At 32.1% G+C, this 25,244-nt stretch overlaps 1 long non-coding RNA gene across 1 annotated transcript in view; it reads left to right on the top strand.

Annotated features, from left to right (window-relative positions):
- Positions 1–25,244, top strand: part of LOC143044376 (uncharacterized) — an 85,708-nt gene that overhangs the window by 32,308 nt on the left and 28,156 nt on the right. The gene's annotated exons all lie outside the window — the stretch shown is intronic.

Raw genomic sequence — 25,244 nt, 5'->3', positions numbered from 1 at the left:
TATTAGTTTATTGTATTTTACGCTATTCAAAAGTTACTTGTATTTTACACTTAAGGTGGCTCGTGGGTAAAAAAATTTCAGCAAAAAATTGTTCATTACACATTTTATTCATTACACTATTAGTTATTACTTTATGATATGGTTAAAAAATCAACCCAAAAAATCGATTGAATTTGGCCCCAGATGACTTTTTAAATGTTTATATCATTGAAAAAGCTCCAAATTATCTCCCTTTGGTGCAAAAAATGCTATTTTTTGGCATTAAATTTGAAATATCTTTTTTAACTCATCGGTGACCTATATTTTTTATTATTGTTTTCAAATAGGCTGTATATAAACTAAATAATTGTAAAATTTAAGCGATTTCTGTAATTAGGTTATTTTTTTTATTTTGATATTACCTCTATTTCTCCTATTAGTTCAACAGAAAAAAAGGACATTAACAAAAATGTATGCTTCTTCCGGAGGCAGATTGTGAGCTTAAATGAACGGTGACCCCATTTTTTTTAATTTCATTTTTCTTTTAAGTATATAATAAAGTTCGTTTATAAAAAAAATATAGCGAAATATTAGAAAAAAAATTTGATTTATACCCAGGAGCCCCCTTAACTATAAACTTTTCATTTAGATTAATTATCAAAGATTTATATCCGTCTTTAAGAAAAAAGGTTCTGTAACAAAGAACATAGATAAATTGACACTAAGGAATAACTTTCGAAAGCCATACTTGACAAACTTATACGAAGCATGTTTTGAATCCGTAACCCCCGCTTTCGGCAAAACGCACCTTAATATTATTTAATAAAAAGATATTGGTTCATTTTCCGCATGTCAATCAGTCTTTTGAATTTGAATTTTATATTTGTTTCAGTTATTTTTTAATGTTTGAATTATATGGATGCGAAATAAATATGAAAACTTTCCAGCGACTTGGACTTTATCTGAGCTACCGCTTGTTCCCCCCGAAACTAATTATTATGACAGAGGTGACCAATAACCCGGTCATATAAGTATAAGAAAATTATGGAAGTTCACTATGATTGCTTGATATACAAGTGATAATTCAATGTTATCGTCTTTCTTTCTTAAGTAAATTATGCTGATTCGAGCAAAGGTTAATCTTTCATCAATTACAGTTCAAAGCTCGTTCTGTCCATCCTCTTGATTAATCTCATAAAGCCAATATTTATTTAGAATTTGCTTCACACGAAGATTGTATCTGCGATGCTCTAATTCTTTCTTCAGGTGACCATGTGTCGATATCCTGGAACGTATCGCGTATCGGCAATCATATCCGGTTAGGATCAGGTTAGGTAATTAGGTGATTATCTACGGGAAACGCAATTGGGAAACGCAATTGATATATAACAGTAGTCTTGGCTATAAGCGGGACGTTCTCAGAAATTAACTTGTGAGAATTTATTTTATGTTGAACATTGTTGTCGTTTCCGTCATCGTTTATGTATTTTTCGTTATGGAAATATTCAAACATGGTACTAAAAAGAACGGAGCGCAGTAAACTTCGTATGTCTATTATATTCTTGCAAATTATTGTACACTTTGCATAACACGAGAAATAGCTATAATTGTTTAACTCTTTTCTCAGGTTTATTCTTTACCTTAAATGTTACTTTGGTCTATAATTGATTTTCTTTTATAAATTGTGATTTGATAGAGAGTTGTGTCATTGGCATTTATACCACATCTTTTTATATCTATTTATATAAGAAAGAAAAAAACATTATTATGAAAACCACTGGATGTTATATCTAGTTCATTAAGTGCCTATTGGTAACCTGTTTAAACAAGTATTCAAAAGTGTCAGTTTGAATATCAAGCCTTTAAAAATATCTCCGTTTCACGTTCTGTCAATGTCAGCATTGACAAGTTGTCGAGACAAACAAAAGTCTCCTCCATATCCGAATAAAAAAAAAAAAAAAAAAAAGTTGCGTAAAACACGTGGGTGAAACATAGTCATTTAAACGATACCATATGACAAGAGAAACCCATATTTTCAATGTTTATATATTAAATCAATTCTTTATTTAACGCAGGAAATTGAATATAGTAGTTAATTTCCAATATTTACCATTTAAATTCATTTTGATTATATTTATAGAGAAGGTTGTAGTAAAATGACATCGCCATTAATATTACATTATCATATATTGTTTTTAAGAGCTTTTCATCGGATTTCACTTGGTTGTTTCTAACGTGTAACTGTTACCGAATTATCTTGTTCATACACAAGTCATCGATATATTTGTAATTGTTGAACCAGTTGTTAAATTAAGGATCATTAAGTACACAAATAATTTAGGTCAATACTAGAAAACAACAAACTTTCAACGAATTACACAGATATCTAGTAAGTGTTTCCCGCGTAACCATCCTCAAGTCAGACTGAGTACCAAACATTTAATTTTTTTAAGGAAAACTACACTTACACTCGAAACATCATGTCGCATAAACAATTGCAATTTTTTTAAACAACGACTGACATTAATTGAAATCATAGAAAAAGTGGGTCTGAATATTTTGGACGTGATTGAAATGCAGGTTGAACTATCTACCATCAGAAATAAATAACATATCCCTTGATTTGTTGATGAGTTGCACTCTCTTCACGTTAAAAACCCTTGTAACAACTCTTTGATTAAGGGAGTTTATAGGTGGCCTGTTGCGGGACAACATTAATGTCCCTATCCAGTATACCATCATTTTACATTGGCAGTCTAAATTTCCACGTTAAGCAACCAACAATATATCAATCAATCAATTAATTGAAATATGTGGAGTTACAAAGTGTCACTCAGTCAGCAATCCTAAAACCATAACAATTGAGCAGTGGCGGATCCAAAAGGGGGGGGGGGCGGGGGTTCCGGGAGTTGGAACCCCCCTTTTTTTTGGCCGAACAATGCATTTGAATGGGAGCATATAGTTCGAACCCCCCCTTTACTCTGTGTTGGGACCCCCCTTTTTTAAAATGGCTGGATCCGCCACTGTTGAGTCTCTTTTCAACTGAACAAATACTTGTTTTTGCCTGATACCATTGTTTTATAAAAATCTAATAATAGGAACATTTCATCGCAAAACATACTATTTTTTCACTATTCAAAAATTGAGTTTGGGCTTATTAGGGTCTGTGTCATTAATATGAATAAAAACCAATGACATCTATCATGTCTATTTTCTATATTTGCCTACATTCACTTCGAATCTGTTTTCCATTAAGATCATTTACTCCGGGACTGTAAAACAAATTAAGTGGTTATATGAAATCGGAAATGAAATTGTAGCAACGTACAGCAACCACATTAGGGGTAGGATATTCAATCTCATAAATTATCTTGACACAAGTGGAATTTTTAGCCGATATCCTTTCTTTTATACTAACATTCATTTGTTATATTTCGATTCTTTTCAGATGGGAAAAATGAAATCAGTTGTATTTTCACCCTGTGACTATAGTAAACATTTTTTTCTTGGTCCCATTTGTACCAAAGATATATTTGTGTTCATTGTTCTGTCAAAAGTGATTAAAATAAAAAGAAATAAATTAGAACAGGAACAAGCGTTTATGTTGATGGAAAGTTAAGCAATGATTTTTCATATAGCGATATTTTTTACCTAACACTTTCATTATAGCATATATTTTAAAACAAATAAAAATGTAATTCAGTATAGATATTCGACCTTATTCGTGTTCTCATGGGGAAAACCGGTACATCCATATCAAAATACTAATATATTGACAATATTTATTAGATTCGAATTAAAGGAATGCACGCTTTTTGAAAAATGTACGCATATTTAGTTAAGGGCTACTTTCTGCAAAACAAACAGATGACGTCATTACATTTAATCCGTTCGATGTGTACTGATACATGTCGATACTTTAGTCTGGTAGAACATGATCTATTTTTTTAACTGGCTTTGAACTAGCTTTCATTATTGCTGTAAGAGCGAGTACTCTTATTTTGGTGTTGTGTGTCTATTATGTTCATGTTAGTGGTTATTGTGCCTCGTACCAATCTTTTGAGTTTAATTACTTGTAACTGATTTTTAGTTAGTTCTGCTGTTGTGCTGTTACACCACTGACCAAGTTCAAGGGGAGTGTTAATAATTTTTGCATGGCAAATATAAAAAAAAAAGATGTGGTATGATTGCCAATGAGACAACTGTCCATAAGAGATCAAAATGACACAAAAATTAACAACTATAGGTCACCGTACGGCCTTCAACAATGAGAAAAAGCCCATACTGCATAGTCAAAGCTTTTTCTAGCCGATATTGCGGTATTGTTTTTCACACTTACAACCCATTCCAATGTAATTTAGCTCTGTTTGGTGGTTTGTCTCATTAGCAATCATACTACATCTCCCTGATTTTTTCTGTTTTCTTGATAAAAGCCTACATATACTCATAATGAAACTCTATTTGTATTATCAGATGTATGTCATATGTTCATGCATAGGCTAACGAATTCGGAAGATGGGTCCTAACTCGGCTAAGTCAAACAAGTGACTAAACATCTTGGTCAAACACTAAGAATTTAAAAGTAGGTACATGCATAATCAACCCCACATCTCACAGTCAAATTAAAAATACAGTTTCCTTTATAAGACAGTCATTAGAACTGAGGACGGGAGACCCAAAACAATAATTTGAAGTGCTATTTTGTTTGTTTTTGTATATGTTATGTTTGTCACAGATCATGTTTTTGATTTATACGGAAATAAAAGTATTTGACTTGATTTGATTTTATAACAAAGATTGGTAGATTAGCGGTCAGAATAATGGTCCGGGCATCGGGTGTAGTGACATGTCTTTTTGACTTTAATGACTTCAGTTGGCGTTAGCATATATATATACAAACTAACTTTTAGCGGTTTATTTTGATATGACATTGAGCAGCGGTTTCCCTTCTTGAATATATAAATATGAAATGATTAAATATTTTACGGTTCATAAACGTTAAGTAACCGTCTATTCATCCAAAAAAAAAAAAAAAAAAAACCATGATGTACATACAATGATCAAATTAATACGTCTACATTGTATATTACAGACTTACATATGTTTGTTCACATAATATTGCATACAATAAGTGATTTAACCTGAACAGACTTTATCATGTTGGACTGATAATACACCGTACACCCCATGGTAAATAAAGACAGTACATACTGTTTGCTTAATGATAAGTTGTATGCTAGTGAACCGAGGTTTCGGAGTACGACAAACAATAGATATAGAACACAACGACAGTTTAATCATTGGCCACTTGATGGAGAATATGTCAATATTTCCTTTTTACTTCAAATATAACATGTTATTTAATGAATCAGAACGTTTAATGTTTCCCTTTTATGTCAATAAATGGCAATTACATTTATTTTCCATCACTTTGTCTATGATTCAATTGCTTACCAATTAATAGTATTGACTGCAGGACTGTTTTGGGATTCTGTTTTCCCTATTGACATATCACAACAGTTCAAGTGAAGATCTAGTATTTTGACAAGGGATATATTGCCTTTCAGTATGAAAAGTATTCTTACTTATGCTTTATTTAAGAACTTTGACTGGCTACAAAGCCCTAGCACGGACTAATATTTTTCCAAAAGCTTATAAGAAAACGCTGTGATTGGTTAAAATGCGTCTTCAATGAAAAAGGTGTGGATTTATAGTTGAAGGTATTATGTTAAATTGCGTAACAAATTGTTCAGACACTTGGCGAAGGTGTTTCTTTCTAAAAGTCCTTATACTGACCATAATTATAATAAATCTATTTAATATTTTATTGTGCTGATTCATTGTTCTGCACATTTACATCTACATTTATCAATGTCAATATATTATGCGCTTGCCTACTCTTTATGCCTGTATGCTACTACTTTTACGAGCCAATTGTGTATGTGTAATCTATTGTATGTCTTGCTTAAAGCTGAAAGTTTTGGGTACCTTCAGTGGCGGATCCAGGGGGGGGGGGTTCCGGGGGTGCACACCCCCCTTTATTTTTGCCGATCAATGCATTTGTATCGGGACATATGTTTTGCACCCCCCTGCACCCCCCTTTGCCCTGGGTTAGCACCCCCCTTTCGAAAATTCCTGCATCCGCCCCTGACCTTTACCATGTTTACATATTACAGTTTAGATGGGGTCCTTCTTTTCTGAATTCTTTAATTTTGTAGGTCAATTTTTTCTATTCTTTACATTTTTTATCCATTATTCTCTATTCCGTCATTGTTCGTAGAACCTCCCTCCACGCCCTCATATATACAATACTCATTATGTTTGATACAAAAGTTTGGACAGCCACAAGTATAAAAGTTCATTCTATACGCTTGTCTAAATTACCAGTTTATACCCCAAATCCCCATATGTTATGTTACTTATAAAACTTGAACATGTAGTATTGAACGTATTTCTCACTGCAAAAACTATTCACAGCAGATTTTTTCACTTAGCTTTTTTGCAGCGATAGTATGACTTTTTATACATAATTAACAGCTCTCACGCCGAGATATGATGTTTATCATTATCAGTATATTTCGTTTAACTACATAATCACAGTACTTGTTAAATAATGTTAAGCAATCGTAATTCGTTCAACTATATATCTGTAAATAATAGTGCATCGCTTAATCATATGCACTCAATTGTTTTCCCTTTACCAATTTTCGCTGAAGAGAAATATACCATTTTAACACTGTGATTTAGTAGATACGATCAAAAGATTGATGTTTTAGTTTAATGTTTTAATTTTGAGAGATACATTTGTAAAACAGTTTCAAGAAGAAATCCCCAAATGGACAGTATTGCGCAATAGATTTTTATGATCATTGACCACATTTATTTTGTGACAGAAACCTATATTATGTCAAAAATTTGACCACAATCCAAATTGAGATAGTATAAAACTTGAATATTGTGTGTCCAAATGTACCCCATCTGTTCTGTTTTCAACCTGCGGTCGTAATACGCTGCGCTCAGCGAAGCATTTTATTCTTGATTAGCTGAATAAAAAACGCTGGTGATACCCATCTGCAGAACTATTGGTAGTGATAACATAAACGGTACACATTTTACTGAACTAGAAAAATAAGTTTAAAATGAACATAAATTCCTTTTCTTCATTAAATTAAAAAAAAAAAAAAATGAAGAGATGTGGTCTGATTGGCAATGAGACAACTATCCACAAGAGTTTCAACTATAGTGGATGTAGGCAATTATAGACAACACTGCAGCCTTCAACAATGACAAAAACCCATACCGTATTATATAAACCCTTAGTATAGGAACAATTTACGTATTCTAAGAATTCATGGCTCCCTTGTAGTTTGAACTTGTTGCTAATCCGTTAAATGTTTACATTTTACTCGATCATAATTTTACATCTTAAAGTTCTTGCAGATTACAGGCCATCTCTTAAAATAAATTCATCTCAAAGCTTGTTTAAAGTGAAAAAAATAAAAATCCTTGACATAACTGATACCTCTATTAAGAATATGTTTATTACGAATATCCATTAAGTCGCCTAATTACAAATCAAACAGCCATGCTTCTTTAGAGGTTCCAATCAAGTTAAGTGTCTACACACTAATATAGCTATACTTATTCTTCAAACAAATCGAAGCTGTTGTAGATAGGATACAACGATAATGAGATAATTCAAAATGAAACACTCAAACGATTAAACGTTACTTCTATAGAAAAAATCACGCCATAGTTGAAACTTTTACCAAAAATTGCCATTTTACAGATATGTTTGTTGAATTGAATAAGAGCAACATCTAGCCTTATCCAAAAGATAGTCATCTTTGATAATACATTGCAATTTGCTGTTTCAGAATTTCATGCTTTCTGGTAACATTTTCAAAAGCGTTCACCAACACGTTGTGATTGCTTTAAAACGTTCTTAACAATGGAAATGCATCCAATGATGTGAAATTTTCCTTTTGGTGTACGAATAATGAGATTACCTTTAGTCCTTTAGATTCTGACGGCGAATTTAAGCTTTGCGACGAGTACATGACATGTTCTTCTTTAAAGGGCAATTAAGCAGTTTTTCATAGAAGGAAAGAAGTGTGAAAGACTAAGGCAAATATATAAAACATAATTGTTTATATCAAGATGTTTTTGGTCATACTTATGAGCAAAAAATTTAGTTTTGTTTTGGTCTTTGATCCGAAACTAAATTTCAATTGATTTTTTTCAAACGTGGGGTTCTCACTAGGTTAACGACACGACTTGGGTTGTATAGACGCCAAAGTGTTATTACTAGTGATCATAACATGATTTCATTGATCATAATACTATAAGTATGATCACTTTTGATGAGAAAGCATTATATGTATAATCAGGTACAGAAGTGATCAATCGAAACCTCTTATATATATGCAATTGCGTCCGCTTAAGAAATGTTCTTAGATGTCGACTTTACATTAACTCTACTTTCTTTAGAAGTGTCATTACTGAAATGATAAACATGTAATACCCATTACAATGAGTGACTATGCATGGCTTTGAACGAAATTATCAATATTTAAAATTCCAGTGGTTGCGAGTATATATGTTCGACTTTGGCATCAGCTATGTTTTTTTTTCTAAAGGAATCTTGGAAGTAAATAATTACAATATTGTAGTAATACTTAAATCGGTATGATACTTTTAAAAATGTTTTTTTAAATTCATGTTGAAAAATGAAATAAGCAACTTTAGAACAGGGCCTTTTAAAACAAAAATTCCTTATAGTTAGCTTTTAACTCTCCCCTCATTCAAAATGTGAAACAATTCAAACGAACAACAACGTCCGGCCAAATCAATAAATGATAAAAACAATTACAAGGTATGATGAACATTATGCAACGACAACCCCTGACTATATAATGTGGTGTAACAGACGAACAATTGTAAAAATCAGTTTGAAATGGCTTTAGTCAACAAGAACATACATACACGTAATTAGCATAAAGTAAAAAAAAAAAAAAAAAAAAAAAAAATGCCAATCTACGAGTTGTCGCAATTACTGGTGTATTTAACAGTAAATAATAAAAAAATTACATAAATTATAAAAATCTTTTACACTTATTTTTATAATGTACTGTTTGTTCAATAACCCAAAGGTCAAGGCCACTGAAGAAATCGATAAACTACATTTTGTACATATTTGACAAAAAATGTGGTTTCCAAATCTATTCTCTTAGACCATATTAATAGACTGAAGTTAGGACAGCAATTTGCCCGTATCCTACGGTTATGATTTAACTATTTTTCAAAGTTTTACAAAGCCTTGTTCGGTAATGCCAAACACGGTTAAGAAGAATGGCATTTATTTTGGACTATATATGTTAAAGGTCAAAGTCACATCAGATAAACTGAAATGTAGACACATATTTGTTTTGAACTTACATTTCGGTCCTTGGTGTTTTACTTATAATTTATCTTATTGGTAAGAAAACTGTTGATTTCGGATTCGGGTAGGGATTTGAATTTGTGCTTAAGAACTAGATAGTTATCAAAGATATCAGACTTATAATTAGATACGCCAGACGAGCGTCTCGTCTACATACAACTCATCAGTGACGCTCAGATCAAAATAGTCAGAAAGCCAAACAATATAAAGTTGAAGAGCATTGAGGATCCAAAATTCCAAAAAGTTGTGCCAATATTTCGAATAATTTATACTTTTACAAACAGTAAATTTATCAAAATGACAATATAATTGATATTAGTGCTGGCTACTTGACTGGTGAAACCTCCGGGAACGAAACGTCCACCAGCAGTGGCATCGACCCAGTGGTGTAAATAGTTATATCAAAGGTGCCATGGTTATAATAGAGCCATTGAATGTATTTTACTCCATGCAACGTTTGGACCTAATCCGGATTTTGCAACAATATTATTAGCTATAGAAACGTAGCTCATAAGGATCTTCTATTTGATATATGGACGCACAATTCACAACTAAGCACGTGACCATTGTTATCATGTGACAGTGATTTGTCCGTTACGTAAATGAATAAAGTACATACATGTATAATCATTAAATTTCTGACCTTTAAAAGTTAAATGAATATACGACAATGATATATACGTCAAAGACATTTATGGCACATTAGTGAAATTACTTCACACCCCCATTACATTATAATTGTACCTGTTAAAGACGTTACTGTTACAATTTGTGACGCTTGTAATTGTAGATATATGACGTTGTCGCATGTTTGGTTTGGTAACTTACTCTCAATTCCTTGAACATAAATTCCACTGGGTCGACTCCGGTATCAAAATTACGCACACCTGAACGAAATGTCATGATAATGGAGTGCGGCCGTTTGAATGAAAGGGATAAATAATTTCAATTCAACGGCCGGCCGAAATGAAAACTGTAAAACTGATGACCATTATGACGTGCGTATTGAAATGTTATGACCTCAGAATGTTAAATAGTAAGTCATAACAACACTTTGAGAGCAATCCGGCATTTTATTCCAGTCGGCCATTCGCTAAACAGAACTCTTTTAACGTTTTATTTTTTCACGTTTGATTTAGATGGCATATTTGTCATTGGACGTTAAGCAATTGAAATATATTACAACCAAGCAATCAATCAATCAATTACGACTTAATAATAAAATATTGAATATATGTATCCCATCAATTACATTGTATCCCACCAACCTAATCAAACATACCAATATTTCTTCAAAGGGCTACCGAATAAATACGTCTGTTTATCCATATCAAAGCAATTAAAGCGCTGTTCCTTTGCATTAGGTTTTTTTTGCATGTACTGATTTTGTGTCATGGATTAATAACCAATATCATTTGTCTTTGTAATGGCCTGACCACTAAGTATAACCGACGATTGGGCTCAAACAGAAAAGACTATCAGGTGCAGATACTTTAATCAAGATTCAATCTAACAAATGGTAAAAAGCTGAAAAACAAATAAAATACAATTTTACAATGTGTTGAATTAATGTTTCTAGTGTATGAAATGCCCAAATAATTGATGGCACAGTCCGTTGAATCCGAGAAAATGTTGTACTTTAAAGAACGGTTAAATTTCCAGTATTTCACGGAGAAAAGGTTCAATTATACGAAAGGCAATTTGAAGGCTGTAAATACAATGTTATATAATTCACCCACTCTCTGGTTAACCACAAATTGTGTCCAAGATGACGTCTCGACGAAATGTTCCTCGTGATGACAATGACCTTGCAGTTTTCCAGTAACGGATACGTGTGAAAGAGGGAAAGGTAGCAATGATACGATATTTTAACGTTCTTATAAGGTTAAAGATGAATAATCCTCCTAGACTGGAACAAACGCACAAACAGATTAAGAATATAATCAAACTATAATCAAACTAACTACATACATTGAGGAACGGCGTAACAGAATAGTCTTTCTATTATACTTCTAAAATTTAGATTACTTTAGCCGTATTTGGCACAACGTCTTTTGAATATTGGGTCCTCGCTCTTCAACTATGTACTAGTTTGGCTATATAACTATTTTGATCTGAGCGTCACTGATGAGTCTTTTGTAGACGAAACGCGCGTCTGGCGTATTAAATTGTAATCCTGGTACCTTTGATAACTATTTACGAACTATACTATCATTTTTGAAACTACATAGGTTATCCGATTGTTCTTTGGTGTTAACAATTAGGTAACATCTTTCTCAAAATAGCACTGTTTGGGACAGTGAACTAACTACCTTGCCTTACATTAAATTTTTTAAAATTTTAAGGTTTTTGTTATTTTGAATCCAGGCATATATTCATGTGCAAGGTTTTGTTAACTGTAAACAAATTAAACTGGTTGAAGAAATATATTTATTGATTCTAAATACTATGAAGATATAATGCAAAAAGCAAGATATACAACAAATAAGATTATTCATAGAAAGATGATGATTTTGTAGTCTCTATAGAACAGAAGTTTAGATTCCGATCATATTGCTTTTGAAAGGATAAAACCGTCTAAATGACGGCAGTATTCGATTAATTCAAAAGCTATTATTGGTTAAAATGCTGGATGGATCAACTATTCTGACGTTTCGATACATTCAGGAGTCAATTTACTAATTGTATATAAAGAATATAACGTTTTATGAAAAATCAATTGATAGGACAGTTTCTACATTTTCTTGACAGAAATGTATATGTTACATGCATAATTGATATAAATTAGATGAGTGGTATAACTGAAAAATCCGCTAGGCGATCAGAATAAATAAAGCCTTTAAGACATCTAAATAAACTCATCATAGATACCAGGATTACTATTTTATACGCTCTACATGATTTTTTCTATATAAGACGAACAAGGCATAGAGGCTCAAATAAAAAAGTTTAAAAAGACCAAATAAAGTATACGAAGTTGAAGAGTTGGGGATCGAAATGTGGAAAGGTTCTGTCCAGCACAGCTAAGGTAATCTATTCCGTAGGTAGAGAATCATTAGTAAAAGTAAAATTTGAGAAAAATTAAGGAGGTAGACCTAGGTTAAGGGAAATAACTCTTAAAATGATCAGTACGTTTGTGTCAGCCATTTTCATAAATATGTTCTAAGCTTCTTGAATACATAGATTATTTCCAATCTGTTTCAGGTAAATGCTTAAAATTCATTGACGAAACTTGACTTTTACAAACGCATAACTGATTTAAAGAGTTATCTCCCTGAACCAAGGTATACCCCCTTAATAGGACAAAAATTGCATATCAATTTTTTCTGCAAGCAAGTTTATTCTTTGATATTCCGGCGAAAATTATTTTTTTTTTCAATTTTTGTTTGGAGTTTTTGTCAAAGTTAAGGATTGAAAATTTTATCAATCATGAGTATATAGTTTCGATATAAACATACATAGTGTTTTTTTAGGATTCAGTGGAAACCGAACTCCCAGGAAAGTTCACAAACGTAAAGTCCGTAATCAAACGCCAAAATCAAAATCTCAAACACGTCAAACGAATGGATAACAACTGTCATATTTCTGACTTGGTAGAGACATTTTCTTATGTAGAAAATGGTGAATTTAATCTCGTTTAAAGGAAGTCTTTTGTGAAAAATCAAGTAAGAGTCTCATTGCTTACTCATCTTATTGATATAAAGATATTCCCTGTCCTTAATGTTTAAGTTCACTGTTCTATTTGATAAATGGACGTTCTACCAAGATGGTCTCTAAGGAAACCCTTCTATTCTGGAATACCACTTGTATCAAGGCTTAATTGTGATGGATGATTTAAAGTTATATTTGCATAATGTGTACCTGCAGACACTTTTATGATGTTTAATTTGCATAAACTGTACTAGCATGTAAATTTTGAAACTTTTAACTGTATTGATATTTTTTTGGAAAGATTTTTGTGTAACAAAAAGGCAAGTTTGTATACAAAGATCTTGCCACAGAAATGTGCAACTACCAACAGAAAAGTTCTTACAATGGGAGAAATTACTAGGTATTGAAATTGTAGATTGGCAGAATATTATATTATTTTAAGAAAATCATGTAAAGACACTTGTTTAAGAAACATTTCAATACAACTTTTACAAAGAATAATTGCAACTAATACTTTCTTGTATAAAGTTAAACTTTAAGATTCAAAGCTTTGTACTTTTTGTAAGGGTTCTGATGAAACCATGGAGAATTTATTCTATGAATGTCCAATAACATATTTTGTATGGCAATCTTTTTCACAAAAATTGAAACGATATTTTGTGAATCTTTACATTATTAAAGAAGCATATTTTTCATTGTCTTTACAATGCGAGTTTACTGTTGAATTTGATCATTATAATTGCAAGGAACTATATATACAAAAGTAAATTGTATGAAAAGAAACCAATTATTATAAGGCTATTAGCAAAAATAAGAAAAAATCAGGAAAATGAACATGATATAGCAAAAAAAAAAAAAAAATGGTACCACACCTTATTTTCAAAAATTCTGGGCCCACCATATTATATTTTTACTGATTAGTAACAATTCTTTTTGATTAAAATCATATTTAATAAAAAATGAAACTTACAGTTTATAAAGAGCAGATCTTTACAAAGATAACATTTTTCTTTGCAATGCACAAGTTGATATATGTTATGTTAATGCAAGTGCGAGAGAGTGTGTGTGTGTGTGTGTGTGTGTGTGTGTGTGTGTGTGATTGTTTCTTTTCACCTTTTTATTATAATGTTGATATTCAAATAATATATATTCACAGTAGAAGAAAAAACCTGACACATTGATATCTCTTACAAAATGTTCCCTGTTAATTGCAATTAATCTAAGAAATTTAACCAAGAAATTACTTTGGAATATATTGTACATCTTTTTATATCATCATGATCATAGATGATTCAAAACTTGAACTAATTGGTATACGTAATTGTGCTAAAGAGAATAACGTTTGATTTTTTTTTCGAAAAAGAATCAAGTTATCATCCATGATAAATATGTAACAATAGAGTTGGAAATATGTCATTTTGTGTAGCTGTATGCATGAAACATCAGTAGCAAAACTGTTGCCGCTAATTGTAAGGAACGTGAAGACGCACAAATCAGAACAGCACACGCACACCTGACGATCGACATGACAGTTCTGTAGCTGCGTCAACTGTTTTGCGACTTACATAGGGCATACGATACACGTGGGCACAAATTGTGATCTTTAAAAGCCAACTAAATAGTCAAATAAGCTAACTTACGTCAGAGACATATATGGCACATTTATTGAAGAAAAATCGTATAGTTTTCTTAGTTAAAAAATATCTAAATCTAATTTGAATAATTTGCACAAGCACAAAACTGTTAAATATGTTCCATTAACACCTTTGTGTAAGTAGAGTAATACAAAGTTTCCTCATATTTTCTTAACACGTGTCAGGAGTTTTGGTTTATTATAATGTGGACTAATTAAATTTACCAGTCTCAGGCGGAAACCCGGTTGAAATAGATTAAAAGAATCTAAGCTCTTTGTTAGAAAAGGCGATAAATGATTACTGTTATGTTTACTATAGTAACAGAAATTTTAAAAGTTAGTAGAAACAAATAAAACGACAATTTTACACCACTTGGTCGATGCCACTGCTGGTGGACGTTTCGTCCCGGAAGGGTATCACCAGCCCAGTAGTCAACACTTCGGTGTTGACAAGAATATCAATAATGTGGTCATTTTTATAAATTTACAAAACTTTGAATTTTTCGAAAAAATAAGGATTTTCTTATCCCAGGCATAGATTACCTTAGCCGTATTTGGCACATATCTTTTGGAATTTTGGATCCTCAATGCTCTTCAACTTTGTACTTGTTTGGCTTTATAAATATTTTGATATGAGCGTCACTGATGAGTCTTATGTAGACGAAACGCGCGTCTGGCGTACTAAATTATAATCCTGGTACCTTTGATAACTATTCTTCTCAATTATGAAGTGTTTTATTTTAAAAACACCATTTGCGCAAGTTTTCAATTTATCGTTAAGCAGAACAATTAGATATCAAGTCGACGACATAGGTATCTATCAAGTTGTATAAATAAAAAATAGAAAATGCATAAACTGCGATTTAAAGAAAAAAATTACCACGGGTTGAGAACATATCAATCTATTAGTTCAGTTATTTTCGTGTCTGTCCTTCCATTATGTGACTCAAGAAAAAAAATCCAAAAAATGTGTAACAATTATATCGAAAAGTGAAAATCGAGTGCACCTTTTTATGTTAGGGCGTGTTTGAGTTTAATGTTTTATCTTGAAATCGTACGAAGCAAGAATATTTGATACATCATCTCGCTTCAGATTCTATCATTTTTATTATCAAAGCTACAGGTTGACTTTATAACATAAAAAAAAAAATCACAGTACTAAAAGATGAAATACATGGGTCAAGTTAAATACCTATCTAATGAATCACAAAAACAGAGTAGGTGTGTTCGAATAGCTACTTTTTTACTAAAGGTATTTGACGACAGTCTTTCAAGTTGGATGATGAAAATGCATATCTTCGAAAAATAATGATTTTTTTAGGGTGCTAACTAGGGTTTATAGTCTTCAACCACTAAAAAAATATAGTCTGCCCTTCCACGTAATAACTATTTAGAATTGTTTTTAAATGTTTATGAATTTTCGAAAATTCCACCTGATAACCGATCAGACAATAGTTTTATGTTGACCTAATGCAGAAAATATCATTAACTGATGTTCATTTTCTAGTAGGTACATTTTGCAACTGACATTTAAGGATCGTAATGGTGCTATGTGGATAAATTTATTGATTTTTAAGAGCAAAATTGGCAGCGCATCATCCCTACAATGTCTTCTATTTTTACGATTGTGAAAATGAAGTGGCGTAATGGGGAGATAATTTTGACGAAGTAGAATCCTGACTGGTCTGTATAGAATATACGCATTAGCGATTAAGTCATTTATCAAATCAAACAGACCATGCTCCTTACATGCCTTAACATATATGAGTTTAACACTCTGTTAAAAATTATTATTATTTTATTAATGATAACATAGTATTACTAATTTGTACTATGCTTGTAAAGTAGAGTAGTAAAAATAGGAAACAATCGGTAGTATTATAGATCAGACGACTATTTTATAGATCGAAGACTTCGGAAAACTTGTTGCTAGTGCGTTGTGACACAGTGACATAATATCGGTCAACCAATTCGCGATGGTGGTATCGATTTCAGCCATTATTCCTTTAAATCTGTTGAAACAGTTTAAGTGAAAGAAGCAATGACGTAATAAGGAATAGTGTGAACATAAATGAGCTCAACGTATGACTTTAAAAATGTTAACGTCTTACAATAGGACATAAAGTTTGTTACCGATTAGAAATGGAAATTTGACATTCAGAAAGTTGAAATCATCACAGTTGTCATAGATTTTAGGATGAGGTCATCAATATCGCAAAAGATCAAAGAAATGAAGAAAAGGAAACGCGAATTATATTTTTTGTGAAGTGTGGTGTATATCGCGAACTGGAACTTTTCTGGTAACTACTATACTTGTAAATAAACCCTTGGCAACATAAACGTATTTATAGTTGTTCACACTGTTACGGGAAAACCTGAATTTAAAAACAAATTTTGTATAAGAATCGAAATAGGCGAAGAATTATATGAATAAGAGGTGACCTAAAATGATAGCCCATTTCGTCAGAGGTGAACCCTGTGTGAGCGAGTTGGAACCTTAGTTTCTAAATAACTTTTAAATTGTTTTGAAAGATATGTTGTAAATCGTGTCAGTATCGAAATACTTATCCCTGAGCTGTTTATACAACACAGATCTGCCGTCAAGACATAATTGTCAAAACAGAAATATATTTTATACTAAAATCCATACAACCGTCGATGAGTTTCATGACTTTAGACAAGTACGTGTGAAAATGAGGTAGTTTCATAAACATTCTGTTATCAAACATTTTTGTATATGGGCCAATCGGTCCGAAAAAAACCGTCATATAAATATTATCAATTGATAAAGGATTCAACACTTTAGCCTTTATCACTAAATATGAAATTTGAACTGAAAATGGTTGTTTTATCTGATATAATTAAATAACGCTTGTATAAAACTACAAAGAACATTTATTTCCATTAAACATATTTATCTGGAATAGTATTTATAGAGGGTTAAGGTCTAAATAACGTCGCCAGAGGTATTTGTGAATGTCATACGCTGTCAGCTGCCTGCTTTTTTCTATTAACATTCTAGACTTTCCTTTTAATTTCTGTCATTTTGATACTCTATCGAGATAACGTTTTGATTTCTGAAGGCGGAATGTCGTTTAAAATATTATGTAATGTTTATCAAAACATATGCTAGCCTACAGTAAAGAGAAAAAGCAATAATATTGCAGATTGTTGGTTTAGCAATAGTGACGCTTTCTTGGATAAGGATCTATTGATATTTGTTTGTAGTATGATGACGGCTTATCATAAGTTTGTTCGTTATACTATTGCTATACACTCTCTAAAATAAGCCAGTGAAACCTTGTCGTTTTGACTAGGCACCTTATCAGTATTTTTATCAGTTAACTGCATAATTTCAAATTAACATGTCATTTATATTAACCCATGCTGCTAGGTACACAGCTTCATTCGATGAAACATGATCAGAGATAAAAATAGATTTTAACTCTGAATCAGATATTTTCTTTACAATACAAAGGTTAACGTAGAAAAGAAAAGAAAAAAAAGGGGGGGGGGGGTAAAAGATCTCTAATTTTAAATACACTGTTGTAATCAGATTTAAAAAGTGAATGTGAAAAATAAACTTTATTAAATATGTATATTTCAGACAGTTTAACAGAAAACTATATATATGCATTTTTAAAAAGATTATATAGAAATATATCTTTCAAGAAAATATCATCAAGGCTTTACAAAAATATATTTACTGACAAACATACCATTTATTTGTGATAAAAAGTTGCTGAAAATCTTTACACTAAAGACATGAATCTTTAAGTGCAGGTATAAAAAACACAAACATACATAATAACTTCAGTGAAAACTGAAACACAGAAAACAAAAAGAGAAAAATGATAAAGAAAATGAAATAATTTATTTATTTTCTAATATCTGTTCGAATTTGCTGCTGATATTTTGTATAAAACTTGCACACGAATTAAACATTAACTTCGATAAAAAATGGTTTTGTCTAAAATATACACAAGAATGTTGCATTTACTTTTGTGAAATATGATTTTGTCCAAAATGTACACTAGATTTTTGCACGTCCTTCAAATTGGAAAAAAAATTCTTCATTACAAATAAGCATAGTATTTTAATAATGTCAGTTTCATAGAGTCAACAATTGTCATCATCATATGCATTTATTTAGATGAAGTATTAGCCTTAGATGGCGTTGATGTAAGCATTTTTTTCTTTCTCTTTCCTTTCTGTGGTGTTTCCTTCATTTGTCTTTTATGGTTTCCTAACAAATGTTCAATGTTTTCCCGGGCTAGAGGTCCAAAATGGTACTCAACTTCACCTGTTTCTGTCATTTTCAAACAGTCCTTTTCTAAAAAGTTTGGCAATTTTGCCATTGAATCTCCAGTAGTTTCCAAATATTCAATTTGCAAATTAACCAGCTCTGCCATTCTATCTAAACAAGATTCAGGGGGCAGCCACAGTTTTGCATTCCGAAGTAAGTTTGTGTCCATCTGGTTTTTGGTTTTCCGCTGTTTGCAAAACATTGAGTTGTGTCTTACTTCTTCAAAAGAATCTTGAATATTAGACATAGAAGAAAATAAGGTTTTGACAAAATCTTTGTACACTGTTTTATTAAGTTGGTGGATATTTTTCTCAGATTTCTCAAACAAGTTCAGGCGAAAATGTTCATTTGACATAAATAAACTTAGCATCTTCTTATGTGAAATATTATGGAATTTTGGGATAAAATCATTGCCTCCCATACAAAGGACGATGGATACTTTTTTCACAATATCATCCTCATTTTTAAAACTACTTTCTAAGATTTCCATCATGTCTGTAAGATTATATATGTCCATTTTTTTGTGTGGCTTTTGTAAAATCACAGAAACAGTGTGACTGTATCTTCCATTTACTTGTGGCCACTTCTTGGATAATGAATAAAGATGTATCGGAATTGCATCAATATCACCTGATGTTAGTATGCTACAAGCTGACATGGAGGGAGATAGTTTCGATTGTTCACCAAGAAGCCAATCTATCTGGGCCATTTCTGCCTCTCCCTTTCTTTGGGAGACAGTGATTAAATCCTGAACAGTTGGTTGTTGCTGTGATTTTTTTAAAGATACACCTTATTGGTGTTGTGTAATACTCACAGGTACAATGTTCCCCATGATGGCATTGTATTCTCTGTAGATTCAATTCGCTATCTATGTCGAGTATAACATTAGCATCTATTCGCAGGTCTACAGCATTTGCCGCCAAAAACTTACTTATCAGACTTTTCCCTTCTCTTGTGGTTATAATGTCATCTTTCCTGAAAGTTGCAGCATTTATGGCAGCATCTGGATCTCTAAGATGTGATATTGTTAGTTTCTCCTTAGCTTTTCTTTGTTGATGAGTAGCGGCTTTAAAATGGTCAGGTGTGAATGAATATTTTTCTTCGCATAAAACAACTCTTTCTAGATTTGGCAAGCTTTGTACTATATTCTTTAAAACAGCATTTTGGACATATCTGATGTACTGGATTCCTGTAGACACTTTAGCCTTAAACTTTACACCTGCAAATTCTACTGTTGCCATTTGAATTGAAGTTGATATGGTATTTGGTATTGTATTAGTACCAAGTGTTATCAAATCTTTCTTTTCGCTCTTTAGATCAGCAAGCATTGAAATTAATGCCTCTTGAATACCTTTAGACTTCATCACTTTTGGCTTTGAGCAGTCAGGTTTTACTAGTGACTGACACATATTCATCTCTGAACTCAGCAAGTCAGCCATTTGGTTTTCCTTCTTAAGAGTCTTACTTCTTTTCTTTTCTTTAAGTTCTCTTTCAGATTTTGTTATTGTTGTTGTTTTTTCTGATGTCCTTTTTAAGGTAATGCCTTTGCTCCTTTTGGCTTTTGATAAAAGAGTTGGTGGCCCCTTGAAATTTCTTATGTCAGGCATGTCATCTGTTTTCATCCCCAATAGCTGATTATTTACGAGAAATCTTTTTACAAGATACTTTCCAACATCAAATGTGATTTCATCTAAAATTGCAGGGGGCAGAAACAACTTTTTAGTATTGTAGACATTTTCAGGCATTGTGTTTTCTTCTAAGTTTAATCCTCCTCTACGTAATATCAATGAGGCTGTTGGTATGATGTAGTTTAGATCAACTTCTGTTAATTTCCATTCAACATCAGATTGATTGGTTTCATTGGGTCCATTATCAGAACTTTTCTCTCTGTCAATTGTTCTTCTTTGGTGTGTTTCATTTAATGAATCTATCAGAGACATTCTACTAGTTACAGCGGGAAGTGTAGAACCAGATCTAAATCCGCGTATAACATCTTGATGATCCATTTCCCTCTTTGAATCACTGGCAAAATTGGTTGAAGTATTTCCAATTGGTGTTGAATAAAGTGTTTTCTTCATACACTGGTGAAAATGACCTGCACTAAAATGCTCAAGTAGCAGTCGTACACAAAATGGACCATATGAAGATGCACCATTTAAAAACGAAAATAACAATGATGACTCTACGGCACCTAAAAGTAGATTGTATCCATCAAATCCTCCTAAACGTTCTGCCAAATAAACTGCAACCACTTCATCACAATGCTGCATCATTTCCATGTGCAATCTAAATATTGAATTTTTTGAACTCCCAGCGTCCATAAATTCACTAAGTTGTTTGAGCCAAGTCTCTGATGATATTTGACCACTTTCCAGCATATCTAAGACAGACTCAGCATCTTTATCATCAATGCATTGAAGGAAGCGACACAAAAATGCTACATGAAAGGAAAGTGACAAACGTCTAACAAATCTGGTAGCAACATCAATATGTTCCATTGATATAAGTTTTGTCCATTCCTTCTTTTCATCATCACACATGTACATGAGAAGCTGCAATAAACCAGCATCTTTATAGGCACTGAAAAGTGTATTTATTTTTGACTTGCGTAAATGAAGAAGGGGAAATTCAGGTAAAAAGTGACGATATTTGTTGTCTTGAGAGAGAAGCTGTAATAGGTTTGCCCCAATTTTGTTGTCTGGTCCAAACAAAATCTTATCCTTTCCTTCATATGACATGTTAATACGTCCAGTCTTTATTAACACATCATCCAAAATTTCTCTGAGCTTGAGAATGTCATCATCTCTTCCAGTTGCTGGTGGTGGATGTCTGCAAAGAAGAGGCGGGACATTGTACTTCTCAAATCCAAAGGTTTTTAAAACAGTTGAAGCTTGTGAATGACTTGGTGATGATATACAACTTGTACTGTCCAATGTAGGAATGGATGTTTCTGTGTCATCTGACTCAATATGCAGATGACTGAATGAGTCTTCCAAATCATTCTGTTGCAAATCCAATTCAAAAATTCCAGACATATTAATGTCATTAGACAGTAATTCTGAAGTTTGATACAAAAGATTTGCTGTTTGGACCAAAGAATCCAGGTTATCCTCATACTCTTCCTTTTCAAACTGATGTACTTCCTCTATTTCTGAAAGGTCATCATTAGTGTATTCTTGTTCAAATTCATCTACATTCAATAGAAGGTCAGACTGAAAAAGAAGAAATATGCTTAAAAAGGTGTAACTTACTTGATATATCATATATAATATAACTATTTTTTTTTAGGTTTAATCTGATATGTTTGAAACTTGTCCTGTTGAAAGGGGAAATAATGCACGATACCAATTTTAGTGCAAACTATATGTCTCATAGTAATTGCCATCATTACTATTAAACTTTATTTCATAATTGTCAATTAAAAATGTTCTTGTATATTGGTCTTTCTATCTTCAAATATATCTTAATAACTACCTACATTATCACCTTGTTAATATAATTATTAGAAGTGTTAAATAGAAACTTACCAAATCTGATAAACTGTCCTCTTCTGTCCAATTATGATTTGTACTTTGTTGAAGAGATACAAGATTTGCTGAAAAATGTAAAAAAAAAGTGCTATAATGATGATAAGAATTTAGTGAGAGAACAGTATTTGAGTGAACTTCACGGAATACCTATTTCAAAATAGTCAATTTTCCTAAATTAGAAAGCAAATAAGTGTTCATTTTTTTACATAAATAAGGCCGTTAGTTTTCTCGTTTGAATTGTTTTACATTGTCTTATCGGGTCCTTTTATAGCTGACTATGCGGTTTGGGCTTTGCTCATTGTTGAAGGCTGTACGGTGACCTGTAGTTGTTAATGTTTGTGTCATTTTGGTATTTTGTGGATAGTTGTCTCATTGGCAATCATACCACATCTTCTTTTTTGTATTAACTGCATCTCTAAAAAGTAATTGAAAATAACACCATTTATTCTTATTCTTTAATTTCTGTCCACTAGGATGTCTTGTGGCGGCTCTGTAATAGAGTAAGCACTTCAGTGTGTTTTTTGGTCAATTATTGGAAAACTAACTACAAAATATGTGTACTTTTATTTAACAAACTTACTTGTTCTTAGTTTTTTCCATAAGGGTACACTTCCCCATGTCAACAGCTTCTGAAATCTTTCCCAACAAACTGTCTCCTCATTGGTTAAGGATACTAGTGCATTATCAAAATCTTCCTTTCGCAGCTTGATGTCTTTCTTGCACTGACAATTCTGATCTTTTAAACAGTCTGCAGTATGCCATGAATCTGTAACTAAACTGTCTTTTGGTAAACCTTGCAATGTTAAAGGCAGTGTGCATAGTTGTCCTGATCTGTTTTCTCCAGGATTAGGATCAGAACGGAAAGTCATCCTAACTAGGTTATCCATCATCAGTATTAGGTGGCAGTCTCTTAGGTTTACTAATTGATCTGCTATACCTGTAGTTGTTTGATAATGAAAGGGAAATTTCTTTAAGTAAGTATTGTAGTAACACAGGTCGTCTGTTGCCTTTTCCTTTATCTTCTTTTCTGCTGTCACCAAACTCGTAGAGATACCTGTATTACTAGCGATAGAAAATACTGTTGTTATACTTTGAAAATGCATTGCTAATTCATCAGTGTTCGCCTGTTGGAGTATACCAATATAGTTCTTGTTAAAAGTGTTGAGAAGTATGTCGTAGGCTCCATACAATCTTTCCATTTTAGAAAGCAAGAATGTTTTTTTGTTGCCACTGCTGTAAAAGGAGTCTCTATTTATAAACTTGTCCAGGATAATCTGTATATCAAGTGGTATATCTAGAAACCATTCTTGCAACAATTCAAAGTTATGTAAAGATAGTGGTTTAACTAAATCACAATGATTAAAGCAGGCATCACATTCATTGGACTCATTTCCATTAAAGGATTGTCTGGCCGGCTGAATTACTTGAATGATGTCATTTTCAAGTTTCCCCTGTAGCAAATCGTCCCTTAAATGAAATCTTGCAATTCCGTTGTTTAGACGTCTGTAATTTTCAATTGTCTCTGGTGATACAAAGATGATTTGACTAGCATTAAGGTGATGCTTATTCTGTAGAAAATTTGTGGCAATCTTAGTGTATTCTTCATATTTTTCAGATTCTATACACGAAAAAATAAGCATAACTGAGTTTGTGTCAATAGATTGAGGTGTGTCAACACATACAGGTGGAAATGTTATGTCTGGATTAATGATATCAAACTTTTTCATCAGTTGAGATTCAATGACAGCAGGAAAATGTTTCTTTCTTGTCCATATCAAGATGTTTTGGGAATGTTCGTATACCTTTTGTCTTATAGCTCTTGCTTTAATGGTACTTTTATTTAGTTTTTCAAAGTTCCTTGACATTGAAGTAATTTTCTTTAAATATTCAAATGTCTCCCATTTCTGTTTTAATGCAGTTTCATAATGGTCTTCAGAAGATGTAACATATTTACTGTAGTAATTTTCGAAAATACATATTTTTTTCCATTCAAAATCTGAAAAATCGGTTCTGTAAGTATTTTCAATAGATGGTATACAGAAATTTGTATCATCTATTTCCAACCTCTCGTTCAGTTTTAAAGTTATTTGCTTCGTGTCAAATTCAGATATGGCTTTATACAAAGAAAACAGTGTTTTAGTTTGCTCCGTTGACTGGCTATTAAATGATGTACTTGATATTTGCAGTCCTATTTCTTGACAAATCCGGTAGTCATCGAATTGGTTGAAGATGTATCTGACCGCTGAAGAAATAGTAATAGCATTACCATGACTCAGGGATTTAATGCCTTCTTTGTGTCCCTTAAACTCCCTTACAAAATTTGGTCGATTTATTTTGTATTTATCATCTTCGGTTACTCTTTCTTTTATGAAGCTATATAACTGGTCAATATATAGTAGATTATCTGCAATTCCTTCTTCTTTAAAGGTATCCAAATCTTTAAATTTGGACATATTTCTACAAAACATAACCAAAAAGTATTCTTAAATAATTTGTTAGAGAAATTAAATGAATTTAAAATCACGTTTGTGAAGTTCCTAGTCTATTAAAAAGTGAAAGTATTGTTTAAGATGTAAAAATCTATCTTTTAGGGACAGTATTAATAAGTTAAGAAAGATATGAATTTATTCTAGTTGAAATTATACATGTATTCTAGTTTTTTTATAGATATGTATGTACATTGTATATGTATTTGCAGATATC

The sequence above is a fragment of the Mytilus galloprovincialis genome, chromosome 9 (genome assembly GCF_965363235.1).
Source record: "Mytilus galloprovincialis chromosome 9, xbMytGall1.hap1.1, whole genome shotgun sequence".
Taxonomy (NCBI): Eukaryota; Metazoa; Mollusca; class Bivalvia; order Mytilida; family Mytilidae; genus Mytilus; species Mytilus galloprovincialis.
Note: the sequence above shows the minus strand (reverse complement) of the source record. Positions and strands in the feature narration are given on the sequence as shown.